General features: G+C 44.1%; 1 protein-coding gene and 1 pseudogene across 40 annotated transcripts in view; one reads left to right on the top strand and one right to left on the bottom strand.

Annotated features, from left to right (window-relative positions):
- Window positions 1–18,042, top strand: part of LOC143648798 (uncharacterized) — a 303,168-nt gene that overhangs the window by 191,484 nt on the left and 93,642 nt on the right. For 30 of the 39 annotated variants that reach the window (XR_013158774.1, XR_013158773.1, XR_013158789.1 and 27 more), the window contains 2 exons: window positions 7,710–9,405; window positions 14,268–14,422. The gene's annotated coding sequence lies outside the window, so the exon portion shown is untranslated. Of the gene's footprint in view, window positions 1–3,107; window positions 3,209–7,709; window positions 9,406–11,489; window positions 12,727–14,267; window positions 14,423–15,049; window positions 17,630–18,042 lie in introns of those variants that run through there. The other 9 variants (XR_013158801.1, XR_013158785.1, XR_013158800.1 and 6 more) reach the window with 9 other exon arrangements.
- LOC143648799 (cytosolic 5'-nucleotidase 1B-like) lies at window positions 1,211–14,008 on the bottom strand (annotated as a pseudogene). The gene is made up of 7 exons (XR_013158818.1): window positions 13,817–14,008; window positions 11,585–12,009; window positions 11,149–11,318; window positions 10,166–10,295; window positions 7,919–8,041; window positions 6,794–6,978; window positions 1,211–1,579 (listed from the first exon to the last, which is right to left on the bottom strand). The product of XR_013158818.1 is annotated as a cytosolic 5'-nucleotidase 1B-like (transcript).

The following is an 18,042-nucleotide window of genomic DNA, read 5'->3' on the forward strand; positions in this document are numbered from 1 at the left end:
TATGTGTAGGTGGGATAGAGATGGAAGAGGGAAGAGAGAGCAGGAGAGCGTGTGGGGGAAAGAGGTGGAATCTTGAGGCTTGTAACTCTGTAGAGCTTAAGCATGGAGCCTGATGGAATGACCTATCTGTTCAGTATGGGTTTTAAGGCCATGAAATTAATAAGATCTTGATTTAGAAGGCAATGTTACACCTAGGTGAGAGACGGCAAGTAAACATGACCTGGATTTGAATCTTAGGCCTACAAATTATTAACTGTACATCCTGGACAAGCTGCTAAATCTCTTTGATTCTTAGTTTTTTCACTGACAAAAGGAAAGTAATTATAAGACAGTGCTACAAAGGTTTGGGCTTGATAAAACAGTGAGGTCACATGTAAAAATAACCAGTGAACTGTTAAATAAACTGTTATATAAACAGTGAACTGTGCATAATATGGGTAGATATGGCTAATGATTAATAATTGCTGAAAACAAGGCATCCACAACAGAATGACAATGACAAAGGGTCAGGTCTTGGCGGATGGCGCTTGGCACGTTTGGAAGTACTGGACGTGCCCCCACCCCTATACCATACAAACTTGAGCCAAGCTTTCTGGTCCTAACCCAGAGACCTCAATTATGAAGCCCTGTGGGAAAGGTATTTAACCCACCAAGTAAGCCTCCAAGACCCTCCTCCTAGATTCTGCTGGAGCTCTTAGATGGCAAGTGTGCTACAGGGATAGTCAGCTGATTTCCTTCTTAGGGCAAGTGCCCAAATTAGTATAAACAGGCAGGCAGTGACATTCTCATTTTGCATTGATTCAAAGGCTGATGACAGAGGCCACAGAATAAAAAGCTCTAAGTTTTCGAGAGTGCACATGATCATACTATTTCAACATCTGGAGAATGGTGATGGGTAACAATGCATTCATCTACCCACATCCAAAACTGAGCCACGCTTTGTAAAACTCAGTAAACATATGAAACAACCCCCGGCACTGAAGCATCCAAGTTATAAGCACATCCTGAAGAGTCATCATTAGGACTTGCACAAAGACAGGGGTAATGGCACTCAGCCCCACAGATGGCAGAGAAATAGCTTGGAGGTACCTGATGGTTCAAAATGTTTTCTTAAGCAATCCAGAGAAAAAACATCCCAAATGAGCTAGGTTATGAGGTCCAGTCTTCTCAAATATCTATCTTATTCCTGCAAAAGAAGTAGCTTCTGTGATACCAGACTGTCAGTGCTTTATTTTCCTCCCCATCCCTAAAGGATGAGTTTTTGACCTATGCCATAAGGTACGTGAGTTGTGATGGTGCCAAACTTCTGTGCCCATTCAACATGTAACATCTGGTCATCAAAGAAGATGTGGGGCCAGATCTTCACCAGGATGGGGCCTTTGGGGGCTCCAGTAAGGAAGAGCACCTCATCGATCTCCAGCTCCCAGCAGTGCAGTGTTTTGAGCACATGTGTGCCTGAGCTGGCTGTGCTCCTGGCCATCACCAGATAGGTCCTTATGGGGCAAAGTAACCAGTCATCTTTGGCATAAAACTTCTCCTGCAGTCTGCCTTAATCTTCCAGAAAGCCTTTCAAGGGGCCCTGTGAAAGGAACATATGTCACAGGGGTGAGGAGCCAAAGGAGGAGGACTCTGAGATGAGTGGGGCTTTCAAGAGCAGATAACAGGATGGACAACTGCCTGGTCCATGCAGCTGTGTCACGCTGGGACTCCCCACGTGTGTGCTAATGCATGTCCTGATACGGAACTGCCTTGCATTCCTGGAGTAAACCCAGGGTGATCAGTCATCTATCATCTAAGCCCGCAAATATTAAATGTGAAAGAAGGTTCTACAAATAATTAAGCCAAGATGACAGGCATAAACTGGGACTACCTGTGGCAAAATGGGGTGGATGTTCACTGTGAATAAAACCAGTTGGTCACCAAAAGCAGTATTCTTGTGGTTTATGTATTTTGCGTTATAAGGTATTTACTCCTTCATCTAGTTCAATTTTTTTTTTCTTTTTGGTCTGGATTCAACCTTGCCTGATATTGACACTTGCTTGGTATTATCTTTGCACATGCTTTTATTTGCAACTCTTCAGAAGACTTCATTTAAGGTGTATCACTTGCATAGAGCATAGAATTAGATTTTGCTGTCTGATTCCATCAGAAAGTGTTTTGTTTTAAACAATAGTTGTGTTTTAGCACATTTAAAGTTATTAATATTACAAATATACTTGATACTGGTTCTATTATGATTATTAATTTTCCTTGTTTATACCTTTTAAAGAATTGTGTATGTATGTCTTTCTTTGCTTGGTGTATATATGTATGTTTTTCTGACGTTTAAGAAGGTTTGCATTATTTTCTTCAAGTGAATAATCCTTGAATCCTCTATTTTATTTTAAATCTAAAATCTACTCTTTACAGTGAAAAATAATTGTTAGGGTATTTCTTTAACCTCTCTTTCATTCTCTATTTATTCTCTACCACCTGATTTTCTCCCTTCTTTAATTTTTCTTAGTGTTTGGATTTGAATGGATAAGTAAATATTCTTATATTTCTATTTATTATCTTTAAATTGGATTCTTCAATGTTAGCTGTTTTAGTTGAAAAGTTCATCATACTTACTCTTCCTTAGACCTTTCTTCTATATCCTTACAGATTTTATTAGTTACAGAATTCCTATATTATTAGATCACATAATGTATGCTTTCTTTTCTGTCACCCTAGTCCCTATGGTTGTTTTGGTTTTAATTCTATGGTTAAATGTGTCCTATGTCCATTTGTGCCTAGTCCTAACATTTTGGCCCAACCAGTCCTCTAGCCTTGGTTTTTTCTGAAGGTCTCATGGAAATAACATTCCCTGAGAACAGTAGGTTCTAAACTGTGTTCCTTTTTATCTGGATGACTTCTGGCAGGATATAGGATCCCTGAATTACATTTCCCCTCCAGTAGCATCTGATAAATATTGCTCCACTGTCTCTTCCTTTTGAGCACTGCTGACGTGAGTACTGAGGGCAGTTTTTGTTTCCCCATTAATGTTTTTTAGAATTTTATTTAAATATAGACAATTAGTAAATGATTGGAAAATCTATCTGAAAAACAGTTCTTTAAACATTCTGCAGCTGTGCTTTCACTGTGAGGGTCGGGCTCATGAAGTGTGATACCAGTGGAAATCTGGATTTGCACAAAGAAATGGAGATTCCTGCAAATGGTTAAATTGAAGGTAAATATAAAACACATGTTTGTCTTATTCTTAATTGCTTTAAAGATGACTGATAACCAAAAGCAAAAATAGTAGCAAGATACTGTGAATTTATCGACATATGACAAAAATATAACAAAATGTGGAAGGGAGGAATTGGGAATATACTACTGTAAATTTCTTATAATACATATAATGTGATATTATGTTGTTTGGCAGTAGACTGTGATTACTTCAAGCTGGATATTTTAAACCCTAGGATAATCAGTGAAAAAATTAAAATATCTTATAAGCTAATAATGGAGATAAAAGAGACTTCTAAAAAAACTCAATAAATTAAAAAACAAAAGGGAAAACAACCAAAGAACACATAGAAAAAAATAGAGAAGCACTGAAAAATGCTAGATTTTAATCCAACAAAAGAAATGATTAAATTTTATGTAAACCATCTAAAAGCAGCAACTAAAAGACAGGAATTGTTAATTTATGTAAAAGCAAGACCAACTGAATGATGCCTACAAGAAAATTAATTAAATATTAAGACTTAGAGAGGTTAAAAGGTGAAGGATAGAAAAAAAATTACTATGTAAATGTTAGGGTTAAATAAGTTCAAATAATTATATTGATATCAGACAGGTATACTTCAGAATAAGACACCTATTATTCCCACATTTAGCTATAAAATCAGCAACAGTTCCAATAAAAAGTCTAGCAGAATTTCCTTTTTTTTAAACACAAACAGACAATCTGCTTATTCAATTTGTATGAAAATGCAAAGGAATTGGAATAACCAAAACAATACTGAAAAATGACGCAGAGGATTCATAGCACTTGACTCCAAGGTTTTCTGTAAAACCACGATAGTCAAGACAGTGTGAGTACTGGTAATAGGGTGGGTACATAGATTAAAAGAACAGAACAGAAAGTGGTTCGCTTCAACAAATAGTGCTGGAAAAATTAGTATATCCATATGCAAAAAAAATAAACACAAACAAATTAATTCATACTACATCATAATCCTAAATATAAAATCTAAACCTATAACATTTATGTACTATGACATGGGAGGGAATCTTTGCAACCTGGGGTTGGGCAAAGAGTTTCTAGATATGATACCAAAGGCACAATGCACAAAAGAACAAATTGACAAATAGGACTTCATTAAAATTAAAATTCCTGTTCTTTGAAGGATACCGTTAAGAGAATGAAAAGACAAAGCCACAGACTGAGAGAAATATTGGAAAATACATATCGGATCAAAGGACTTATACCTGGAATATATAAAGACCTCTCAAACATCAATAATAAAAATGGAAACGACCCAATAAATATGGACAAAAGACTTGAACAGACACTTAAGATACATGGTGCTAAGTTAGTACATGAGAAGATGCTCAGCAGCAGCAGCAATAGGAAAAATGCACATTAAGACCACAAGTGAGATACCATTACATAACCACTATAACAGCTTTAAAAAAAATGCTGCAGCACCAAATGCCTGACAAGATGCAGAGCAGAAGGAACTTTCATACCATGTTGTCCAATTGCAAAATGGTACAGCCATTTTGGAAAATAGTTTGGTGGTTTTGTATAATGTTAGATCTAGTTACCATGAGATCTAGCAATCACTTTCCCACATACTTACACAAGAGAAATGCCAATGCCTTCAACAGGTGACTGCAGAAGGAAACTGTGCTATACCCACACAACAGCATTCTGCTCAGCAAGAAAAAGGAACAATGATTCAAGGCACACCGTGAATGAACCTCAAATGCACTATGCCAAGTGAAAGAAGTCAGATTCAAAAGACGGCATGCTGTATGATTTCATTTAGATAACATCTGAGAAGGCAGGATTACAGGAATAGGGTCAGGTCAGTGGTCAACAGGGCCTGGAGACTGAGGGCTAAGATGGCTCCAAATGGGCATGAGGGAATTTGGTGACTTCATCAAACTGTTTAGTATCTTGATTTTGGTGGTAGTTTTACAACAATATGCATTTGCCAAAACTCTTAGAACTATACAGTAAAAAGGATGACTTTTATTATATGTAAATTATATCTCAACCACTCTGAGTTAAAACAAATGCACAGAAGCCACAGAAAATGTTTGAGACATGGCAAAGGTTAAATTTAGAATGCAGCAATGACTTGTCACCAAACCCCACTGCAGCCTCATAAATGGCACCAAAGATTGCAAATTCATTCTCCCCAGCTGTCCCATTTGAAGACACTGGAACATTGTCATGACCACACCACATGCTCCCCATTACCAACTCTACTTGGCAGGAATTGTACTTCATAACTTCTCTCTCATCTGTACAGCCCACCTGGCCAGGGCTTCTGGCCTTATGGAAAAACTGCCCTTTCCATGGGAACAGTAGCCTTTGCACCCACTGCCAGAGGGATGGTACATAAAGGCAAAAATGCTTACTAGGAATATGTTGGGTACTTCTGCTGCCACTAGCACTGAACTTCACAACTTCAAAATGGAATTTAATGAAGGAAAAAAGATTGAAAACAGAGAAAAAGAAACAATGTAAGACAAATATTAAATAATTGGATTACTTACCTGAGATGAGAAAAGGCTTATTTAACATTGTTTTCAAGTAATTCTTTTGTTCTTTCTTTTTTATTGAAGGAATTCTTCTTTGAAGTTTTTTGAAGTATCCTTGTTTAGGGGATCTTCCAGATTTCAAGAACAATGAAAGGCTACTATGAAATGGACTCTGAATTTTAGCAATGTAGACTGTTATCAAATACAACACAGAACTTTCCTCTAAATAATGGAGTTTGTTAGTATTGGACTATTTCATGACACACAGTGAATACATCTAAAAGAGCTATGTAGGAAGGAGAAATGAACTTACATGCACATACAGTTTTAAATCACTTGCTGTAATGTAATACAACAAAGTAGTAAGACCTTTCAGCTTTCAGTTAGTCTGTGCCTCCTTCTATAAATTAGGTCAAGATAACAATAATTATGTTAAGTGCAAGGAAATGTGAGACAGAAAGGACAATTTGGATTAAATTCCTATGGGAAGAGCCATGGAATGAAACAGTTCAGATCCAGTTTCGTCAATATTGTGGTGTTTCCAGTTTCCTTGGGTCCCAACATTGTAAGTTCTGCTCGTGTTCACATTGTGATTTTAATAGTTCAGCTCATGGGTTGATTTGAAAACATGTAAATATTTAGCTTCAGTTGATTGGATATTCTTAGTTTGTACTTATTTAAGGATCTTGATTTGGTTCAATACAAGCTGTCAGTTTTGCAGACTTTCTCAATTAGGCAATGTCTTTCTTATTGAATTTGAGGTCATAGGCAGAGCTTTAAAAATGTTTACTGGCCTATTTGAAATGACCTTACTGATTTGAGAACCTATTATGTAGAAATGACTTATTATTGGGAATCTGTATTCCCTGTTACCCGTAATTTGGAGGTGGTAGATACATTATGGAAGATCACAGAAGCATTTCAGAAAGGATAGAGAAAAGAATGCAAACACAGAAATGTAAGGATTTGTCCAACTAAAATCATTTAAAAAGCCAATGCCACATAATAGTTAGAAGATAAGTAGATTGAAATTAAAGCTCACTGAACCTACCTGAGCAAGAGGCTTGTTCTCAAGTAGTGCTTAGTGTTGACAGAATGCATCCAGCCCATGCTCCTTGACGACAAGATGTGGCTCCCCAGAGAAGAGGACAGCATCCCCGTCGAAGTCCATATGGACCTGCACATCACAGTAAACCATGTCTTTGGCTCCATCAAACATTGTAGCAGAGGCGATCCCTGGCAAGCCATGAGCACTGGTTACTACCTCCTCAGGACCAGAAGCTTTAGTCTCTCTGGTTAAACACAATGGTGATAATGCTCCCTGTACTTTCCCTCTTGAGCCATCACTGGATACCTCAACTCCCTGCACAGGCACATGCATCAAAGCAGCTGTCTAGACCCTTTCAACATGAAGATGTTAGCATGGCCATAGCCCAGACACCCCTAAAGAGAGGGAGGGAATGGCCAAAGGTGATGATGGAATTATATAGAGAATGTTGGTTTAACAAATGAACATGAATGCTGAACCACTAAATTGATCTCTTTTAGTCTCTAGTATCTTAGAGCAGCTAGAAGTAAAAACCTAAAATTGTGGAATTGTAACCCATGTCAAACTCTGAAGTATGTTCTACTACTAATTGTGCTGCTGTGCTTTGAAATTTATAGTTTTTTTTTGTATATATGTTATTTTTCACAAAAAAAGAAAGAAAAAAGTTGATTGTGATGATAAAAAAATATTTAAGCCCTCTAGCCTCCTATTTTGGGAGCAGTTAGAAGGAAAACTCTGAGACGATCGTATGGTAGCCCATGACAAACTCTTAGATCTGTCCTATAACTACTTGTTGAGGAGTGTTTTGAAAAGCATGGCTTTTTCTTTCTTTGCTTTGTATATATGTTAGACTATACAATAAAAAAAGTTTAAAAACCCAAACAAACAGCTCTCTATGCACACTCTCTCTTTCTCTAAGAGGCGGTAAGGTGCAGAATGGACTGGGGGACAATCACTGAGGCCGGCCACCCTGAGAAGGCTAGAGGATGAACTTGAGGATGGCCCACTGCAGAAACACCTTAGCCGAAGCAGGTAAAGAAGTCATATAATCATCTGTGGAGCCCAATGTGTAAATAACTGCTAGAGCAAATCTCTTGAATAACTGGCGGGATAAAAGCAGGTTAATACCTTCTTGTATTGCTTCTTGTACTTTTTCAGAATTCGCAGAAAGATACAAATTGGTAAGATATGCCTTCAGATAGCCAATGGGGCTCTTTCCGCCAGTCAGACAGAAGTAGTCAATGAGTAACCCTATTATCAGACAAGAGAGACTTTGTGAGGTCAGAGGCTAAAGTGATGTACGGTAAATACATGTTGCCAATGGAAGTCAGTTCAGCCTGAAGTAAAGTTTCAGATGACCTCTTAGTACCCATGTCGAAAATGTGGGAGGGCCGGAGGGTTTGGTGCATTACAGCCTGTGAAGTACACCCACACAGACCGTGACAGTTTCCTTTCATGATTCCTGTGTGGCAGGCCTTGTTATCCCCATGACATAAAAGGCACCTGAGAACTGAAGGCTTGGCTAAGCTCATGCAGATATGCTCCTCTGTGTGACTTCTGATGAGAGCAGAGCAGTGCTCTTCTCCTTGGATTACAGTAGTCTCATTTGGTGAAAGGGGCAGTTAAGATGTAGGTGAATTTTAAGGCCCTGGTTTTCCATTTCTTCAGTAACAATACACTAATAATATAAAGTAATGCTTATATTTAAACTATTTTCCAAAAACAAAAACAAAAAAGTCTAAAATTGTCACTTTCCTCCCTTGAAATTTTAAATGCAATTCTGAGCAGACTAATTAATGATTATTAAAAAAAGATCAACATTGGATGTTTTTCTGAATATTCTGAAACTCCACTAAATATATATGTAAAAAACTCTCAGTGCTGGGTTATTTACAGAAGCAAAACATTGTCCAAAACGTGAGAATAAACCTTAACAGTATGCATATGATGAAATATCATGGGCCTACCCACAGTCTTTTTAGATATATGATAAATAGGAAACAAGCACATGGGATAAAGCAGAAAACCATGTGTGGTCAGCTGTTTCTGCTCTGCCTGGCTAAGAGGACAGTGCACAGTTGTGGTGGAGAGGTCTGCTCTGTTCTTAACAAGTGGCCTCCCTTTTACACTTATGCCAAGAGTGGACTTAAGTGGCCCAGTTTACTCTTTATGGACAAAATTGATTTAATGATCCAGAACTTATCTGGTGCCACCGGGACTTCAGACAGGGTTAAAACTGTTCTCCCTTTCTCGAGGAGATCACAGCTTTCTGAGGACTTAGGCCTATCAAGAGGCAATCATCATACAGTGTTATAAAGACCCCAGCAGCAGCCCTGGAAGGGAAGCAACTCCCTTTCAGGTGGGAGGTGGCTGCTCCATGGTACAGCTGTGTGAGGGGTCAGGGCTTCAGCCGGTCATCAGCAGAATTAGTACAGTGCCAACATGATCGGGTGCCCCATGACCTCCGTGGCGAGGGATCCATGGACTTGCTGACTCCCCTAAGGTGGTGGCCTAAAGAAGTGACTACATTTACCGGGTGACTGCTGCAGACCGTCCCACCCATACAAGGCCTCTGCACATATTCTGTCTTTTCCATCAAGGTGTACTTTTAAAAGGTAAGATTCTATTTTGATGTATCAGTAAAATATGAGCTTTACAATTAGAATAACATAGAACTCATAACTTGAAATATATGCTGATTATTTAAAAGTATACACAATTTAAGCCTTGAAGAACATAATGGGCTTATTCTGACTTGTCTCCAAAAGAGGCAGGCTAAAGGAGCCCACATAGGGTGGCAGGGAATTCCCCAGCAGTGAAAATGGAGGCCTTGCTCTTAGTGTCTCCCACACGCTGATGGGAATTCTAGGAAGAGACGAGAACCGACGACATTTTCCATGTAAAGGCATAAAGACAATTGTACTGCCATAACTATGGATTCAATGTGTGGGGAGGAAGCGCAGACGGGGCAAATCAGAGTCTACGAGTGGAAAGGAGGGGTGAAAACCTTTAAACTTCTGACATATATCTGTGGCGAGCAAGAATTTTGATCACAGGGAGAAAGCCTTTGGGTTGATGGCTCCTTGAAGTCAAGTTCAGAAGTGAATAACATAAAACAGAGAAATATATGACAGGACCTAGGATTAAGATTTTGAAATTCACACATGACAAGTTAAGTCCAGAGCTTTGGACCCAACTCCGTGCTGAAGTTAAAGCTGAACACGCCTCTCCTGCCCTGACATAGGCAAATAAACATTCCCCGCGCAGACGGGGGTGTCACATCAAGCCGCTGCTGCGCTCTGGGCCCACGCCAGCCCAACAGCGCGGCCCCTCCTCCCGGGTGCAGGCAGGGCTCTGGGTGTTGGTTTTCCTTACCATAGTGGCTGAAGCTGTTTATGAGCTGCAGTCCCACCTGGGTGTGGTCACTGGCCATCAGCACGATGTCAAACCGGTCCTGCTTGTCGGGGTACAGCTCACGGAGCCACGCGTTCACGTGCTGCAGGGCCTGCGGGTCACAGACACCAGCGTGTGGAGCGGGGGCCGGGCCGGCGGGCTGGGGGTCTGCAGGGTGGGGGCGGCCCTCATGCCCTCCTGCACCAGCGTAGCTGAGAGTGGCAGATCCGCCAAGGCAGGGGGTGCCATCCATTTTTCTACGGAGGCCTCTGGGCCTGGGGCCTTGGGTGATGCTCACCATGTAAAGGGGCAGTTTTGCCAGTAGTTGTTAAGATACTTGGTTTGTTCTCTCTGGGCGAGAAGCGGAGGGAAGGATCAGGCTTTTATCCCTCATCTATTTCTTGCACTGGAATTTTAGACTAGGTTGCCAGTTTCCTCCCAGCTTTCACCACACCCCAGAAGGACTTTCTACCTGCAATCTGGCAATCTGTAGGGCTGTCGTTTATTTTTGCAGAGCTATGATGTTACTGGGCAGTATTTGTGCACATTGTGTAGGGGTAAGTGTGACAGCCGCTATGCTTCCATGAGTTCAGAGCACTTCGCCAGGCCACCAAACCATGCCCCCGAGTCCCAGACCACCGTGCTCGCCTTCCTGGGGCATGTTTTGGGACCAGAGCAGCTGAGCTGAACTTCATTTCACAACTGAGGCCCGTTATTGCTTCTGGCCACTCTTAAGAGGCCCACAGGCCTGAGGTCCCAAGACAGAGCTTCCACTCAGGCCAGGCCTGGCCCGGGGCATGGGCAGCAGACCTTCCTCACGGTCTGGAAGCCCCGGTGGGCGCAGGGCCTGGCCAGGGCGGACGGGGAAGGGGCGGCGGGTGCGGGTGGCCTCAGAAAGGGAAGTTGGCTGGCCAAGGGCACCTGGGTGCACCCTGGCGGCTCCGCCCGGGGCTCTGTACCTTCACCTTCATGAAGCGGAAGGCGGGCCATGGGGTCAGGATGACGGTTTCGTTGTTGAGCTGATGCTCCACGTACTTCTCCAGACCCTCTTCCTCATAGATCTTCCTGCTGTCCCCCATGTTGAAGAGGGCACACAAAGACACCGCGATGGTGATGGCGTGCTTGGGCTTGGGCTACAGAGAGGGGCGCGGGGTCAGGGCTGGAAGGACCAAGGGGGCCTGGAAGGAGGGCAGGTGCGGGCAGCCCGGACCTGGAGGGAGGGAGGGCGGGGGAAGGGAGGCAGAGGTGTGGGCAGCTGGGGTCTGCAGGGAGGGCGGGTGCAGGCAGCTTGGTCTGCAGGGAGGGCGGGTGCGGGCAGCAGGGCCTGGAGGGAGGGCGCGGCTGCTGCTGGCGTGGCCCGGCCTCCCTGCCCCTGAGAGGGCGCGGAGGGGAGGCTTAACCGCCGCGGGCGCGAGCAGCTCGGGCTCTTCTCGTAGGGCGCCTTGGCTGAGGCCCAGCCCGCGTTCGTGTCCTCGCGCTCCTGGCGCGGGTACTCCGACCTGCAGTCGCGGTCGTGGTAGGCGGACAGGGAGTAGCGCGCCCTGCGCGCCGCGTGGGCCTTCCACTCGCTGGGGGCCGCGGGCGCCAGTCCCGCGAGTCACGGGCATTGGGGAGGTCCCCGCCCACGCCGTGCGCCCAGGCCTCGGGGACGTCCTGCGTCTGCTGCTGCGCTACGAGCTGGGCTCGGGCTCTGGGGGCGTGGGGGGCCGCGAGTCCTGCCGCACGGGCGGGGAGGGCTGCACCGACAGAGGCCCCTGCGGAGAGTCCCGCCGGTGCTGGCTCTGGGAAGTGGACGACGTCCGGGAGGTGGTGGAACTGTTCGGGAGCTGTCGCGAGGAGACGAGGAGACATGAGTGAGTGCGAGTCCTGCCCGCCTCCCTGTCCCAATCCCTGCCGGGACCCGTCAAGATCTTCAGCGCTGTCCGCTTCCTCTGACCAGTCTCCGCTCCATTCCTAGGCCCTGGAGGGATCCTGATTGCCCTCACCTTTCCTTTAAGTAGGGTGGGGGCGAGGGGGGAGGGCTGCCGCGTTTCAGGCCCCCAAGGATTTGCTATTTCTGCAGAACGAGCAGTCAGTCTGCCTTTATTGCCCCCTAACTATCCCTCAGCTGCTCACATAGTTTTTACAGCAGGGACATAGTTTGCAACATTTTGCACTTCCCTGCTGGGCCCGTTTGAATCTGTGGTGGACCCAGAAAAGCCAGGTCCTTTAATCCACATTCAGTATTGCTGGGTGGAAGCTTTTTGATTGTTTCCATGGAGTTGTGACCCACCCACTTGTGGGTGATAACTTTTGATTAGATGGTTTCCATGGAGATGTGTCTCCACCCATTCGGGATGAGGTTGCTGAAGCCTCAGAGCCACAAGACCCATGAGAGCAACCAGAACCACAGAGCCCTTGCAGGCTCATTGGAAATGAAGAAGGAAAAGCCCCCAGGGGAGCAGCATGGAACAAGAAGCCCTGAGAGAAAGTTAGCAGGTGCCACTGTGTGCCCTCCCAGCTGAGAGAGAGAACTGAATCTCATCAGCCCTTCTTGAGTGAAGGTAACATCTCGTTGGTACCTTAATTTGGACATTTTCACAGCCTTAGGACTGTAAAATTGCAATGTAATAAATTCCCCCTTTTAAAAGCAGTTCTGGTTCTGGTATATTGCATCCTGGCAGCTTTGAAACTAAAACACCTGCCTTATACCTGCGGGGAAGAGCCTCCGGGTAAAGCAGAGGGCGTGAATAAAGGGTGTTGCCTGCCTGGTCTTGGGTTTGCTTGATTAAGGAAGTTGCACCACATGCCCTCCCCAGAAGTTTCCATGCTGAACCTCAGGGACTCAGCTCTTCCCATTTGCCACATGGATAACACAGTGATTGCTCAGAATACTCACAGGCTGGGGAATCCATAGGCCCTTCCTCTCCATGGCCTTCAGAGCTTCCCGCTCCACTGGGAATTACTTGGAGCGACTCATCTTCCCACAGAGGAAGGGGCCACTCTAGAGAAAGGACCTCCTTACTAAGGTGTACCATGGACTGACTATCCACCTATTCCCGCAGTGCTCATGACTGTCTCCCCTGGGAGTCAGGGAAAATTCTAGGCTAGATTATTGAGCCGAACCTGACAGAGAGGGAATGAGATCAATGGAGCAGGCAAGGATACTTCTCCCTGGGATGAGCCTCCTTTGCTCCCTGCCTTCAAAACAATTTCAGAACTGTTTTTTTTTTGTTGTTGTTGTTCTGTGGTCTAGTTAAGGGCTCAGAGTAGCACATAATCCTTCACCTTTCAGTGATTTTTCTGTTCAGGTGATCTTTCCATCCCCTTTTCTTCCTCTCCTCTGAGATCACAGATACCCAGTAATAGTGAGAAGGAATGAATGAAAGAGCACAGAGCATAACGATGAAAGAAGAGGCTTCCAGACCCAGGGGCCCTGGATCTTAACCCTAGCATTCCCATTTATTAATTGAAACCTTAGGCTTCAGTCCTGTCAACTGTAAAGTAGGGTAGGGGGGGCGGTTCTAGTGAGGGCTAAATGTGCTAAAGCGCGTCAAGTGTGTAGAATGTGGCCTGGCACATAGGAAGCATCTATAAATCTTAGCCATGACTATTATTTCATCCTCTTGTCCTCCCTTTCACCTCTGTCTCTACCTTAACACTTGCGTTCCTACTTCTGGCCTTGTCCATGGAAGGGGCCCTGGTGGACAGGCTGCATGACATTTGAGACCACTGATTTCACACATGGTACCCACAAGAGTCTGTCTTCAGCACTGCTAATTCTTGTGATCCCTGTTAAGAAGAAGAGAGATTTAGGGGTATCCCACCCATCACCCCCTCCTTCCATGCATGTGCCCACAGAATAGCCAAGTGAGGCTACAAATGGCAGGACCCAGTGCAAGAGTTCCTGCCCTCTGTGCCCCTTTATATATCCTTGGCCCTTAGGTGCTGTCCTAGCTCAGGTGCGTTGTAAGTGCTGTGTGATGTAAGAACACCTAAAGTCCAGAAGTAAATCTGGTGATGTATCTTTTCCTCTGTGACTTCTCTTATTTGCTACTGAACACCTTTGGTCATCTTTCCTCCCTCCTACCCACTCTGCCCTTAGGTATGAGCCTGTTAGCAGATGCTAAAACAAACACATCCACCATCTTCACGCTTCCATAAACAAGGTCACAGCAGGACTCCAAGGCTGTTGCACCAAAGCAATAGAGACCTCTGGTATTCCCTTCTGCTGTACGAGAGCTGGGAGACCATGGCGAGGTAAGTGGGGTGGATCTTGCTTCCCCTGTCCTTCCCCCTACCTGGGTTGCCTGCGGCTGCCCTCAGATGGGGCCGCCGGTCATGCGGCCTCTGCTCTCCCTGCTCAGCACACTCTGCCAGCCCTGCTCCCGCAACAGGCACCACTGAATATAAATGCGTGTGGGGTGGCAGGGGCCAAGAAGGGTTGTTCCCTTGGCTGCACAAACGCAGCACTACATGGCAAGGGACCACGCAGGGTGCACCATCTCAGTGGGTGAATCAGTTTGACAGCACGTGTCATCTGAAAGATTGTGCAGAAATTGGTCAGGGCAGCGGCCAGTGTCCCTTTCCCTCCCTGATTGGAACCAGGCTCCTCACAGAGGCTGAGCAGCCAAATCAGTGCAGTGTTGCAGCCATGTTTGGACCAGGGGGGTGCGGGTGGGAGGGGAGGGCAGGAACCAGCTTCTCCTGGACGTTCCTGACCCTGGTGGCCAGGGCCAAGCTCACAGCCATGCCCCCACTCCCCTGCCTGCTGCTGTCTTTTGCACCAGCTCCTGCTCTCCACCCACCTCACCACTGCAGCTCACCTGGGTGCCAAGATGAGCACCTCCCGATTTCTCAGACCCCTTTTCTTTTCTCTGCTTCTAGACTCTCTGTTGAGTACCTCATTCCAGCCTCATTCTTAACATGGAGACAAAGAACGTTTGCTATTATTTTTTTGTTTCAGGGCTGTTCGAAAGAAACGTTGGGTTTGGAAATAAAAGGATACGTGAAATGTAGAATTTGTCTCTTTGCCCCTATAAAAATATACGCAAACTTCCCCCCATTCTAACAAATGTAAGTGGAAATAATAGGTATTAGGGAGCTATACAAACAGGTGGTTTTGTTTTAATAACATAGAAATTTCTTGATTCGGAGATTTGAGACATGCAGTGTTTATCAGTAAAAACATGGGATAACATGGAAACTCTATTCTTTTCATGGGAGAATTTTCCAGAATTTCTAAAGATTGCTGCTCATGGAACTTTTTCTTTTGCCATGTGAATTGAAAATATTAGTTCTTTTTTCTTTTTTTTCCCAAACTATAGCTCCAATTTTCTGTGGCTCTAAGCCTCAGCAATCATTTTTAGTGTGTCTTTTAAAATCAAGACCCTTAATCCTGTACAGATGTATTGGCAAACATGTCCTCGAGAAACTTTAATCTTATCATTAAGTTCTCATAACATCTAAAGTGGAAGGGGAGTTTCTTATCAACAAATTTATAGGGAGAACAGCATAGGAGAGGACAACAAAAACATAATTCGCATTTTGACAACCTATTTACATGTTTATGTTTTCACTCTCAGTTGGGGGTGGCACTTAAGGAGTAGTATTTGTACTATTCTAAGTTAATTCAATAGCTGTAATGAAGATTGGTGTTATTTATTTAAGGAGCTCAGCTTCTAGGTCAGATAAAAGTTCTCTGGGTCACTCTTCCCAGCTACCTTATGCCCAGAGCCTTGCACCTAAAGAGAAACCAGACCAGCACCAACTTAATGATTCATTCTGTGACTGCAGAGATTGATATTGCCATATGGTCCTTGAACTCGTCCTAAAATCCATCCATCAAACCCACCATAAAACCCTGACTCTTCTAACTCCGAAAGCCCTAAGTCAATCTCTGTCTCTATTGCCATTGCCTTGCGCCAGGCCTCAGATGCCCGTGGGCTTACGCTCTTAGGCTGTAGACCTGAACAGGTCTCACGGCCTCTGGTGCTTCCCACCCACACCTGTGGGTCCATTCATCCAACGTAGAGTGATTTTATGCAATGCAAATCTATTTTTTTTTCCTGAACAAATGCTCATCCACTTTGTTAGGTTGACAAGGGCCTCTGCGATGTGTTCCTGCATGCCCTCCATTCATCTCAGTTTTTTTCTATGCTCTGCATTTATCACATAACTCCATTTCCCCATGTAACCTCTGCATCCCTTCAATTTTCTTTAAAACAAGCTTAAAGTGTCCTGGGGTTGGCTCCCAGAGGTAAACATCCTCTGTGTTCCCTGTGACTTTGTTCATACTTTTAATGAACACTGAGCTGGACTTTGCCTCTGGATTCTTTCCTCCAGGGTTGTACATTCTTCAGAGACAGCAACTGTGCTTTTGCCTCTGACCACTAATGCATGAGCCTGTGCTCAGTATATGCTGACCTAGTGCACGGGCTTTTCCAGGTGCTTTAAATGCCTTTTCCTCCACATTATTCATTTCCTTTTCTTCTCCTTTTCTTTTCCTCTACATGTAGCTATGACCTGAAATTGTTTGCTTGGAGCAGAGTCTCCCCAATGTCCATATTTCTTCAGCTCCATGGCAAGTTTCTAGAACACTTCAATTCACTCCCCTTATTTTTCTCTTTTAGGGATGTTTGACTCATTTCTGTCACTACTGAAATTCCTTTGATGTTATGAAGGTTTTCTTCTCCCCAGCCCCATTTCATGTCACTTCTCCTGAACAGTCTAGCTTTGCATTTAGAATGCCAAATTTATGACATCATTGTGACCCCATAGTAACAAACTGACAGAATGCATGACAATGCTGTTTTATAAACAGCAATACCACATCTTCATATTTGAGTCCATCCTACTTACAACCATTTTCTATGATTTTGAAAATCATGTCTAAACAGTGCTCAAATGTATAATATGTAGCAATGACAATCTTACTGCTTTCTTCTTTTTAAAACTTTTAAAGCAGTACTCTGTCCCTTGTCATATCAGCCCCATTTGTGACTGTTCATTTTCTGGTACTGTCAGAATGAATGGCAAACTCATTGTGGGCTCTTTCCTTTGTTATTGTCTTCCTGATGATGTTGGAGGGTCTCCCCAAATCTGGTGCTGATTTTTGACAGCTGATATTTTCTTCTAGGCACAGAGTCTAGCTTCAGTGGGAAGTATGTTTGGTGTTTCTTTCATGATGGCAAGGCCCTTAGAGAAAGGTGCTGCCCAAACGCTTCCCTGGTGTCCACCCCACTCCCAGCCCTTTAACATGTCCCTGCCCTCCATGTGCACAGGGGAGAACATGTGAAAACCAGCCCCTGGTTCACTGACAGAATCCAGTCAAGTCCTGCCTCTCACCTGTCTGCTTTCACTTCACCTGAGCTTCAGGTGTGGGCAGGTGTGTGGCAGCTGTGGCTGTGAAACCATTGTGGGCTGGGTCCAGCTTCTGGATCTATTCAAGAGAGGCATTAACTGAGTGTGAGTAACAAACTTAGGAATTTAGGGCAGTTTTAACCGAGTTCTCTAAGGGGTCTTCCAGACAGTAAAACATGCATGCTTGGGAGTGGGCTGCCTCTTTGCATCCTTTTGTTCCCCTCTCTCGCTGTGATCATGGGCAAGTTGTTCAATTTTCCTTCATCTCAATCTCATTTATGAAGTGGATATAGTAGCGTTAGGAACCTCAGGAGGTTGCTTTGGGGTTGAAGTATTATAAAGTACTTAGCGCACTGCCTGACACATCAGGGGTATTTAATAAAAGTTAGCTATTACTTTTACTGATACTTTTTGCTAAAGTTATACTACAGAGTTCAAATATAAAATCTTTTAGTCTAAACCCACTGCAGTCTAGTTGCAGCTACAAAAGTTTTTTTTTAATTACTGTCATGTGTCCC

This window comes from Tamandua tetradactyla, chromosome 10 (assembly GCF_023851605.1).
Source record: "Tamandua tetradactyla isolate mTamTet1 chromosome 10, mTamTet1.pri, whole genome shotgun sequence".
Taxonomy (NCBI): Eukaryota; Metazoa; Chordata; class Mammalia; order Pilosa; family Myrmecophagidae; genus Tamandua; species Tamandua tetradactyla.